The following is a 12679-nucleotide window of genomic DNA, read 5'->3' as shown; positions in this document are numbered from 1 at the left end:
GGTAATTTAACCCAAAGAAACAACATAAAGGAATGATTAACAAAGGATAAATTGTAATTAAAGCTTCACAACAGAAACAAACATAATTGGACTTTAATTGGGATAAAACATCTAATTAAAGTGACTGAATATAATTTTAATAATGTTCTAAAGAGAATAAAACAAAGACAGACAAGCAATGTTCATGAGGTTGGTTAAGATTTTTGCTTTTGTCATCTTACCCTCATATTGCCAGTCTGGAGTCAAAAGTATAGAGTCATCAAGGGAAGCAGATCAGAAAAATGGAAGAAAGAAAGGAAGAAAGAATATATGTATACATTTAGCAAGAAATTTAAAGATATAAAAAGAATTACACAATAACAGATACATTACCTAATGATTTGTGGAAATAGAATACAGCAAAATCTTTATATCAGATTTTGTAATTCTAACATAATATTAACACATTAACTTGATAATGTATGTCATTAGCATCTTAAAAGCTATTAAAATCAGACTTGCGAACAACATGAAGTGCCTTTATATGTTTATCAAAAGATAAATACAAATTACTTATGAACAGTCTATTATCCCTACGTTGAACAAGCCGTAAGAATAGCGCCTGTCAATCAGTAGTGATGACTATTCATTATTGCAAACTTTGCTTGTACCATGCCACATATCACATGGTAACAGACATAAAAATACTATCATGAGCCATAATATCCATGATTATTAAAATGTGAAGGCTTTGCCTACAAGAAGTCATATGAACACTTCCGAGACATAAAACACTATACCCTGGGAGGCACTCAGTGAACCTGGTAGGATTGTGTTATGCAGTTATATATACATGACCAAAAACCAAAAAAACTAAACCCACTGCCACGGAGTTGGTTCTGACTCATAGCAACCCTATAGGACAGAGTAGAACTGCCCCATATGATTTCCAAGGTTATAAATCTTTACGGAACCAGGCTGCTACATCTTTCTTTTGCAGAGCAGTTGGTGGAATCGAACTGCCAACCTTGGTTAGCAGCCGAGTGTTTAACCACTGCACCACCAGGGGTCCTATATACACATGACACACTCCTGTGCATCTTAAACTTACTTTGCTTAACGCTGTCCAAATATGTGTGTTATTTGGAAGATGACTTCAAGATTTTTTTGCTTTGATTGTTTTTTAAACTGTATTTATTGTAAACATAACATGGACATGAATAATAAGGACTTTTGCAAGCACTGTTGTTTCTCTCAAGACGCTTGAGACCTCAGACACAAAACAATTTTTTTCTCTCTTTTCTTGTCAATATTTGAGTTACAAGCCACAACATTTAAAAGCTTAAAGTGTATCATATTTATTACACACATTCCTTTCCTTCTTATACCGTCTGGCCTAACTTGTCATCTCTACTCCTGCAATGGTCTCCTCACTGGTCTCCCAGAAGACTTTCTTACACTGCATTCACCATTCAATCCCCAAGAATTTTCTTCAGTCACAGTGGTGAAATAATGGCACTCCTCTCCACAAAATTTCTCTAAATTTTCTTCAAAATAAAGCAAAATTTCTTAGGGTAACATTCCATTTTTCATGTCATGATCTCAAGACGCTTTACTTAGAATTAAATACCGTGTCCTTCAGTTACATCAGACAACTTACTCCTGCCTGAGCATTCTCTGTATTTTAGGGGAAGTCCTGTTACCTAGATGCGTTTCTGCCTCTACTTTTCCATGGCAAATCTCTGCCTGTTTTCTTGGAACCAGATATTTCACCCACTCATTAAAACTTTGCCTGTACCTACCAAAAAGAATTTAGCTTTCATTCTCATCTACACATATTTTCTTCATCTAGTTTTTCCTTTATACATTGAAACATTCACTTAGTCAGTCAAATGTATAGATTAATTACAATGTACAAAATATGAGAAGAAAAAAAATAAGCCTTTTCTTCAAGGATCTTGAGTATGGAAGAGTAGGAACCAGATAGGACAAAGACATATAAACAGTCACACAATCATAGTAGAATGTGGGATGTGTGAAGTAAGTCCTTCAATAAACTTGGTAACAACACAAAAGAGCAAAAGAAGAAAAAGGATAATACATCTGGGGAGTGGAAATGGAGTAGTGAGAAAGCAGATGCAATCTGCAAAGGAGAGAACAAAGGAAACCGGGCCAGTTCTTACAAGACCAGTTCTTACAAACATTTCTTCATTTGTATTTTAGAGAGTAATTATATTTCAATATCATTCTTTCCTCTCTCTGTATATATAGTAACTGTTTTAGTGAAGGCTTTCATTATGGTGATGGAAGGTAAGTAAAATGTGTTGTGTATTTGAATGTGAAAGTTGATAGATGAATAAATGTTTAGTCAATAAATTTATGGGCAGGTAGAATGAAGAAAAAGTAAATTAGGGTCAGTTGGGCATAAATATTTTAAATTTTTTCACCAGTTTATTTCTATTGACATTAAGGATAGACTTTCTCTATACAACCAAACCAAATTAGACTCTATATTCCAGCCTTGATTAACTCTCCTACTATCCCTATACACTGACAGTTCTTTCTTTAGCCATATCAAACTAAATGTATATTTGTTCTTCCATCTGCTGAAATATCTTTGCTCCTTTGTCCTTAGGTTTGCTTCTATTCCTCTTTCAAGTATTTGCCAAGGTTTCAAAGATAAAGACTCCACAAGAAAACTATAGACCACTATTCCTTATGAATATAGACACAAAAATCCTCAGCACAATACTAGCAAACAGAATATTAAAAGAATTATACACCATGGTCAAGTGAGCTTTATCCCAGGAATGCAGGGGTAGTTCAACATAAAAAAAAAAAAAAATTAATTGATGTATTAGACCACATTAATAAAATGAAGGAAAAGAATCACAATCACATGCTTACCTCAATTTACACAGAAAGGAATTTGACAAGATCCAACACTGTTTCATGATATAAACATTCAACAATCTAAGAGTAGAAGAGAAATTTCTCAACAAGATAAAGGGAATTTATGAAAAACTTACAGATTAAAAAAAAGAAAAAGCTAAACCTGTTGTTGCTGTGTCAATTCTGACTCATAGTGACCTTGTAACTGTCCCATAGGGTTACCAAGGAACAGCTGGTGGATTCAAATTGCCAACCTTTTGATTAGCAGCTGACTTCTCAACCACTGCGCCACCAGGACTCCACAGATAACAACGTATTCAATGGCAAAAGACTGAAAACTTTCCCCCTAAGATCAGGAACAGGAGAAGGATATTCTCTTTCACAACTGCCATTCAACATTGTACTGGAAGTTTTAGCCAGAGCAAAAAAAAAAAAAAAAAAAAAAATGTGTCCAAATTGGTAAGTAAGAAGTAAAACTATCTCTATTCAGAGATGACATGATCCTATATATAGAAAATCCCAAAGAACCCTAAAGGAAGCTTCTAGAGCTGACAAATGAATTCAGCAAAGTTGCAGGGTATAAGATCACAAGATCAAACATACAAAAATCAGTTGTGTTTCTATACACTAGCAATGGAAAATCTTAAAGAATAATTATGAAAATAATTCCATTTACAGTAGCATCTAAAACAATAAAATACCTAGGAGTAAATTTAACCAGGGAAGTGAAATACTTGTTCACTGAATGATGAAACATTGCTAAAAGAAATGAAAAATGGCCTAATTAAATGTAAAGACATCTCGTGTTCACTGATTGGAAGAGTTAATATTGTTAAGATGTCAATACTACCTAGATCTATGAATGCAACACAATCTCCTTCGAAATTCCAACAGCCTCCGTTGCAGAAATGAAAGTCAATCTTGAAATTTATATGATATTGTGAGGGGCCTCAAATAAACAAAATAATCTTTAAAAAAAAGAACAAAATAGAAGCCTCATACTTCCCTATTTCAAAATATACTATAAAGCTACAGTAATCAAAATAGTCTTGTACTAGCATAATGATAGATATATATAGACCAATAGAATAGAACTGATAGTCCATAAATAAACCTATACATCTATGTGCAATTAATTCCTAACAAAGATGCTAAGTTCATTCAGTGGGGAAAGAAAAGTCTCTTCAACAAATGGAATGAAATAGAAGCCATGCTTCACACCGTATGCAAAAATTTACTTGAAATGGATTAATGACCTAAATATATGAACTAAAAACATAAAACTTTTAGCAGTACATACAGGGGACTTCTTCAAGATCTAGTTTTTCACAATGGATTCTTAGACATGACACCAAAAGCACAAGCAACAAGAGACAAAATAGATAAACTGGTCATCAAAATGAAAAAATATGTATATATACCAAAGGACTTTATCAACAAAGAGACAAACTATAGAAAGGGAGAAAATATTTGGGAATCATATATTTGACAAGGGTTTAATATCCAGAATATATAAACAACTCCTACAACCTTAACAACAAAAAGATAACACAGTTTAAAAAGGACAAAAGACTTGAGTAGATATTTCTTCAAAGAACGTATACATATAGCCAACAAAAACATGAATAGATGCTCAATGTCATTAGCCACTAGAGAAATGCAAATCATAACCACTGAGATATCATATAACACCCATTACCAAAAAAACAAACCCATTGCCATCGAGTCAATTTCGACTCATAGCCCCATTATAGGATAGAGTAGAACTGCCCCAGAGGGTTTCCAAGGAGTGACTGGTGGATTCAGACTGTTGACCTTTTGCTTAGCAGTCGAGCTCTTAACCACTGGGCTCCTAACACCTATTAGTTAGGGTGGAGACTATCAGAAAAATGGAAAATAGCTAGTGTCATCGAGAATGTAGAGTAACTTGAATTCTCATCGATTGTTGGTGGGAATGTAAATTAGTGTGAACTGTGGAAAACAGTTTGGAAATTCCTCAGAAAGTTAAATACAGAATTACCGTACGACCCAGCAATACTACTACTAGCCATACACCCAAAAGATATGGAAGCAGGGACTCAAACATTTTTCTGTACACCAGTGTTCATGGAAGCATTATTCACAATAGTCAAAAGGTGGAAACCACCCAAGTGACCATCAACAGATGAATGGATAAACAAAATGTGGTATATACATACAATGGAATATTATTCAGTCATATACAGAAATGAATTTCTGATACATGCTGACTTAGATGAATCTTAGAAACATTAAACTTTACCATAGTACCATAAGTCGAACACAAAAAAGAAAAATATTATATGATCCCACTTAAATAAAATTTCCAGAATAGGCAAATCAATAGAGACAAATGCTTATTAGTGTTTACCAGGGACTAGGAGGAGGAAGAGAGAAAAATGTTATTACTTAAGAGGTATCGAGTTTCTGTTGAGGGATATGAAGATCATCTGGAAATTACATGGTGAATGTAATTAATGTCACTGAATTGTACACTTAAACTCTAGTAGAAAATCTTCCTTTTTGCCAGTCTAGAATCAATGGCTCTTTTCTGAATTCCTGTGGTGTACACTGTGTCCCATTATAGTGATTATACGGTTGAAAAATAATAGTGCTCCTGGAGACAAAGCCTCTGCCATATTCATTCTGGTAACCTCAGTACCTGGCATGGTACCTGGCAAGAGTTGGTTGTGAAAGAATGTTTGTTGAATTTTCCTGAAATACAGTCAACACATGTACAATCTCCCATTGGACATCTTTCCATGAGAGCTTCTCAGAAGTCTCTGGCCTTACTACCGGTTCACTGGAAGAAACAGTCCAGGAAAGGAGGCTCCACCACATTTCCTCCAAGTCAGACCCCTTTATGTGACTTCCACTAAGCTTTGTTCTTCTGGCAGCTTCTAATTCCCCAAAATAAATTATCTTCCCATACAACAGATGCTTTATTTCTTTGGAATCAAATAAAAAATAATTTGTTATTTTTTTTTAGACTCACAGCACTAATGAAGAGAGGTTAGTAAGAGACAAAAATAATCTATTAATAACATTGTTCACAACAGCCACAGCGTTTGTTCTGGAATGATGCAGTCATGAAAGCATAATTAATTAGTTTTGAAATTCACAAAAATATTTTTAATAAGAATGAGCATACTCAGAATTGTCTTGAAAAGAATGTAATTTTGTGTGGAATAGCCAGGGACATATTAAGCATGCAAAATGTTCAAATGGAGATCTAAGTGAAGACTAGAAAGCAATTTGGTGGGCTGGGATCCTGTTCTCTATGGCCTATGGATAATCTGTTTCCCACAGGAAAGACAGGTTAGTGGATGAAGTCTGTACCTTGAAATGGACCTTCTTAATCTATTTAATTTCACCCTTGACTCCCCCAGTTAAATCACAAATTCATTGTTTTTCATGCCTAAGATCAAAACCTCTCAGGCTTGTACCCCTTTCCCATATCCAATTTGGTGTAAAGTACAGGATATGAATACAAATATCTGAATGCTCTGTGTGGTTTATTTCTATAGATATGCCATTAAGCTAAAAACAAACCATGTATTTTTAAATAATCTCATGCAACATATTGTATTTAAACTTCCCCCAAAAGTATTAGAATGTTGTATAATAATTGGTTTCAAAGGTACTAAGCCTGTGGTTCTATGTTTTTATTGTAGTCAGTGGTTTAAGATCATGTTACAGACAGGCCAGAACAATGGCAATGATCCAGAATTGTCCAAGTATGCTCATTCCCGTACCAAGAAGAGAACAGAGTTACAACCCTATTTCAACTTTAGCCTATTCTCAAAACTACCATTTATGACCAAAAACGTGTTTTCAGTAAAATCTCAAAAGTATAATTTTTTGTTTGTTTTTTCCCATATATTAACACATCAATTGTCATTTATATGCCAGTAACTTGCATATTATAACTCCTGCCCAGACCTCTCCCCTGGGTCTAGTTCCCACTGCACAGGCAACATCTGCAATTCCAATTTCAAAGATGCCTCCAACCGCAGAGCTTCAGATTTGAATTTCAGTTCCCAACGCCAGCTCCTGACCTATTCCAGAATGTCATTGTGTCAATGAATGGCACAATTTTGAACCAAGTTTAATAAACCAGAAACCAGGGAGTCACCTTTAACCACGCCCATCTCCCTGTCTTCTATGTTGAATCTATCAAAATCTTGAATTTACTTCCTAAAGAAAAACGTCTCACATTCATCTCCTGCCTTCAATCTCTAGTAGCACTACTCTAATCCAATCTCTTATCTACTAAAGTTTTCTTAACTGCTTCCCCTACAGGCACTCTTGCCCAACTGTGCACCCCTGTATTTTTTTTCCCTCATGTACTTCGGCCACAGTGGTTTTTTAAAACAAAAGCGTGTTTAACTTTTGATAATTTCTCATTGATTTTAGATTAAAAACCAATTTTTTTTTTTATGGACTCATACCTCCTTGAAAATTTTTAGGATAGAAGTCAAAAGAAATATTTTATAACGGCCTATAAGATTTTACATAATGTGCCCTCCTCTTTCCTTTCCAATCTTAAGAATTTCCATGCTCCCTCTTACTCTCAGAATTCCACAGTCATTTTTCTTTTCCTGATTACTCTACGCACTATCATGAGCTAACACAAGACCTTTCCATCTTGCATTATTTCTGTAAACGGAAAGTTTCAAACTGGAGGCATTTGTGTCAGACATAAGAATGAAGGGACCAACATACTTTCCCAGGAAGCAAAAGGTCAGGATGTAAACAATTTGTTCACGGGGAGAATGTGTCAAGATATAAACAATTTGTTCCTGGGAAAAGTGTGTTCATGACTGCAATCACACGTAAATAAACAGGCTGGCACCATTCACCTATGTGGTAACTCACACCCTCCTACCCATGTGGTAAGCCTTTACCTTTCATAGGATTTCAGGCTGAAGTTAATTTTACCTATAATCACTCATTAACCCCCTACCTTTCCTTTTATCTCTCTCTATATAAGCCCCTCTTTCTTCTTGAATGGTAGAGTGCTTTGTATTTTTACTTAGTGCTGCCAAGCTCCAGCTGTATTATTCCTCAATAAATTCCTTCCCTTTCACTCCTAACAGATTATGGGATTTTCTCTTTTGACAGAGTGATATCAGAGCCCAGTCAGGGTAGTAATGTGATCTGACATGTCTTGGTCAGAGAGAAAACTTCTGTTGAAAAATTTGGTAGAAAGCACTATGGCCCCAGGGCCATATGCACAAAGTACATTCTTCAGGAAAAATAGTGTACTAGCAGAACAATTTTGACACTGACCATGAGAATAAAAGTACATTATTAATAAAACTATTATTATTTTTTGGTTTGGAAGTTTTCTTAGAGTTCTCCAAAACTGGAAATAATAAAGTATGGAAGACAAGTATTTTACCATTCTTGGCATTTAGAGATATTTGTGACAGTTTGCTACCCATGTGTACAACACATGATGAAGAAAGCCTTATGTCCAGAGTTTACCACTAGTGGGTTCATTTTTAGACAATCTATTGTATGGATGCCTGTGGTTTTAAAGATCTGGTGCTATTTAAGAGACCTTCTCAAGGGTAGTAGGTAAAAATATTTAAGTGACCTTCTCAAGGGTAATAGGTAAAAAATTCTATAATTCCTTTCTGCTCATATCACACATTTGCCAACAGTAAGCCCAAAGAACACTTTATAATTAATAACTGCTGTCCTCATTTCTTTCCAAACTACATGGTTTCTTATTTTACAATCAGTCTCCTATTCTCAGTATTGTATGTCTAATGGTGTGCACACGGCAGTTTTCTATATGATTTTCAAAAAGAAGGAAGTACTACAAATAGTAAAAAGGAATCTTTTCAGAATTTTTGTTACACTAACAGCATTTTACTATACCTTTCCTCAAGTTAATTTACTTGAAAATGGTGGTGGGCTCATTATTCTGTTTGTTAATATTTTTTTTTTCTTTTTTTGCCTTTAAACTATCTTATTAATATTCCTATCATTGGGAGTTCATTTTTTAGAAAAATTTCAATTATCATAATCAGAGAAATGTAGAGAAACCCCTAATTCCTTCACTCAGAATCAAATTTGCTTTTTTTCCTACTGTTTTAAAACAAATGTATTTTTTTGTTTTGTTTTCTAATCCAAGATAAATTAGAAGATGATATAAAAAGTATAGGACAGGTAGAATAAGGAGAAATGGCTAGAGGAAGGCACATTTTTGATTTGTCAGCAAGGGCAGAGAGAGTAAAAATTATTAAAAATAGATATAAGAACTCACAAAGCATAGTTGTCTGGAGATAATAACACCCTTCTCTACTAAAATAGCTTCAGTACTATTTTATGGCACTTTGTACCAGTTAATGATTATGTTAATGACCTTAACTCATCAAGACTTTATGTAATTTCTGCAAACTCTTTAAATACAATAGAGTACTATGCATTTTATAAAGATTTATATCCACAGGACTTACAATAATAATAATGCTAATTAAAATGAAATGATATTTTTGTTCTGACAAACTGTCAAACGTTTTATTAAAAGGATGACAGCCTATGTTGGTAGGAAAGTAAGAAAATAAAAATTAATAAGCAACAGATGTTAGGACTATAAATTGGTTTAAAAAACAAAAAAGAAAGAAAGAAAAAATGTTGAAGGGCAATTTGGCAAGAACTTGAAGAAAGTGCCTTTTGACACGGAAATATTACTTTGGGGAATATGTCGATAGAGGAATAATAAGACAAGTAGACAGCACTGGGGTTGGGATACCAATGCTAAAAGCACTTTTATGAATTGAATTCTGTCCCTCAAAAGTATGTGTTATAAATTTTAACCTTTTTTTTTTTTGCACTGGGTTTTTATGCCTGTGGTTCCATGGCAGTGGGTATGTCTGTGGTTATAATTCTACTTGGAAATGGGTGTCTTTGTTATGTTAATGAGACAGGATTAGTGTAGGGTGTGTCTTGTGTCAATCTCTTTGAGATAAAAGAGATTAAACAAGCAAGCCAGTAAGCAGAGGTAGCGGGGGAGAGATACCAAGCCACATGAAGATTGCCTAGGAGGAGATCAGAAGAGACAAGGACCTTCCACCAGAGCCAACAGAGAGAGAAAATTTTCCCCTAGATCTGGCACCCTGAATTTGGACTTCTAGCCTCCTAAACTGTGAGAAAATAAAGTTCTGTTTAAGTCATCCACTTGTAGAAAACTAAGACAGAATTTGGTAACTGAAGAGTAGGGTGCTGCTCTAACAGACACCTAAAATGTGGAAGCAGTTTTGGAATTGGGTACTGTGTAGAGGCTGGAAGAGTTTTATGGTGCCTTATAGTAAAAAAAAAAAAAAAAATTTTTTTTTTTTATAGTAAAAGCCTAGATTGTCTTGAAGAGACTGTTGGTAGAAATAAGGATGTCAAAGGCAATTCTGGTGAGGGCTCAGAAGGAAGTGATGACAGCTAGAGAAAGTCTCTGTCTTAGAGAATACATTTGGCACCAGCAACAGAATTTTGTTAGAAAAGTGGACAATAAATGTGCTTCTGATGAGACTTTAAAAGAAAATGATGACTGTGTGATTAGACAATGAAGAAAGGGTGATGTTTTTTGTGCAGTGGCAAAGAACTTGTCTGAATTATGTCCAAAGTTTGGTGGAAGGTAGAATTTATAAGTGATGAACTTAGATATCGAGCTGATGAGATTTCTAAACAAGGTCTTAAAGAGGTGACATAGTTTCTCCTTGCCACTTATCATAACATGAGCGAGGAAAGAGATGGAGTTATAAATGAACTGCGCAAAAGAAAAACAGAACTTAAAGATTTGGAAAACTCTGTTGTACAAACTAAGGACACATGTCCTAGAATGTTCACCAAGGACTTGGCTACACAATATTTTGTTAAAGGGTTTCGGCCTGTGACTGAGGGATCTAAGCAACTACGAAAGCAGAAAATCCATCAGCTTAAATTGAAAGGGACAGAGAAAGAATGAAAGGATAGAATGCTCTCTGCCTCTTGGAATTCTACAGGCAAGAAACAGGTCAAAGGAGCTACATCCATGGTCCTTGAGGAAAGAAAATGACCATCCCTGGAGCAGCTTGGAGATTAGCAGAAGTGTTGGAAGGAGCACAGAAAGCAGAGCCTTCTCAGTTTCAAATGATGGGCCATGGTCTCCTGGATCTCAAAGTTTGGGGCCACTGGCTCCTAGATTTCAAAGAGTTGGATCTTCACCAAGTTGGTTCCAGAGAGGGGCTACCATTAAGGTATGTCAGGAAGTTTGGACCATTGTCCAAAGCTGAGGAGATGGAACTTCCGTGTTCAAGGGGCAGAAGAACAGGTTCTGCTGGGGCAGGAGAGGTGAAGTCACCACTCAAACAGATTGGGCGAATGGGAAAACCTAAAGCTGAGGCTGCTATCCCCGAGGGCCTGGAAGGCAGAGCTGAATGAAGCCCAGTGCCAAGGGACCTCCACCCAGAATCCAGAGTCTGGAGGGAAGGGCCATTGCCCAGATGATCTTAGAGAAGAGAGGATTATTTTCAAGCCTTGAGAGCTAAAGTAATTTTTTCTGCTGGGTTTTGGACTTAGAGCTGATTTAAGAATTTTGGGATCATGTGATGGGGTGAATGTACTTTGCATACACCAAGGACATTAATTTGGGGGCCAAAGGGTGAATGTTATGGATTGAATTTTGTGCCCCCAAAATATATGTTGCAAATTCTAATCTTTATGCCTTTAGTTATAATTCTGCTTGGGAATGGGTTGTATTTGTTATGTTAATGAGACAGGGTTAGTGTAGGGTATGTCTTGAGTCAATCTCTTTTGAGATATAAAAGAGATTAAACAAGCAAGTGAATGAGCAGAGATGGGGGAAGGGAGATGTCAAGCCACATGAAGATTGCCCAGGAGAAGAAACTCACAAGAGACAAGGGCCTTCCTCCAGAACCAAAAGAGAAAGTCTTCCCCTAGAGCCAGCACACTGAATGTAGACTTTTAGCCTCTTAAACTCTGAGAAAATAAATTTCTGTGTGTTAACGCTATCCAGTTGTGGTATTTCTGTTACAGAAGTACTAGATAAATAAAACAGTACTTATAGTAATAAAATATTATACAATTTTGTTAAATCACTATAATTCAAACCTATTTTGCAGATGTGGCAGATACTGTAGATTGGTACCCCAACTCCATTTTTTTTTCTGGCATGTTTTTTGTACTATAGACATTGGGAAGCTTAAAACTATGTTCCCTAAGAGTCATTTGACATAGAGATTGCCTTGTAAACTGCCAAGCTGAACATACTCTCATGACACTTGTTAAAAAAGAAAGGAACACATGAGCCAAAGGGAGCTCAGGTCTTCTGGCAAGCACAGTCTAGAAAGTATGTGGTTCCTTAGGGACTGCTGTGGTAGAGAAATTGATGTGAGGTCCAGGCTATTGTAGATGCCACAGTGGGTAATGCACCACTAGGATTTCCACTACAAAGTTCAGAGAATGGTTGGGTGTTTCTCTGGCTCTCCTCATCTTGCCTTTATAGCATCCAAGCCTAGTTTTCTAACCCTTCTAAGTCACCTGATAAATGATAATAAATTCATTCCAGATGAAAAAGTCTATTTTAATTTTATTATGTGTGCAATAAAATCCAGGTAATGTAACAAAGCCATCATTATATATATATGTGTGTGTGTGTGCCTGTGTGTATGTGTATATATATGTGTGTACATATATGTGTGTGTATATTTTTTTATATATATATATATATATATATATATATATGAAATGCTGATGGCATAGTAGTTAAGAGCTATGGCTACTA

General features: G+C 35.5%; 1 protein-coding gene across 1 annotated transcript in view; it reads right to left on the bottom strand.

The window, feature by feature from the left end:
* PCDH15 (protocadherin related 15) overlaps positions 1-12679 on the bottom strand; it is a 999309-nt gene that overhangs the window by 738417 nt on the left and 248213 nt on the right. The window lies entirely within an intron of this gene.

This window comes from Elephas maximus, chromosome 16, assembly GCF_024166365.1.
Source record: "Elephas maximus indicus isolate mEleMax1 chromosome 16, mEleMax1 primary haplotype, whole genome shotgun sequence".
NCBI classification, from domain to species: domain Eukaryota; kingdom Metazoa; phylum Chordata; class Mammalia; order Proboscidea; family Elephantidae; genus Elephas; species Elephas maximus.
The sequence above is the reverse complement of the archived record's forward strand: the minus strand, read 5'-3'. Positions and strand labels throughout refer to the sequence as shown.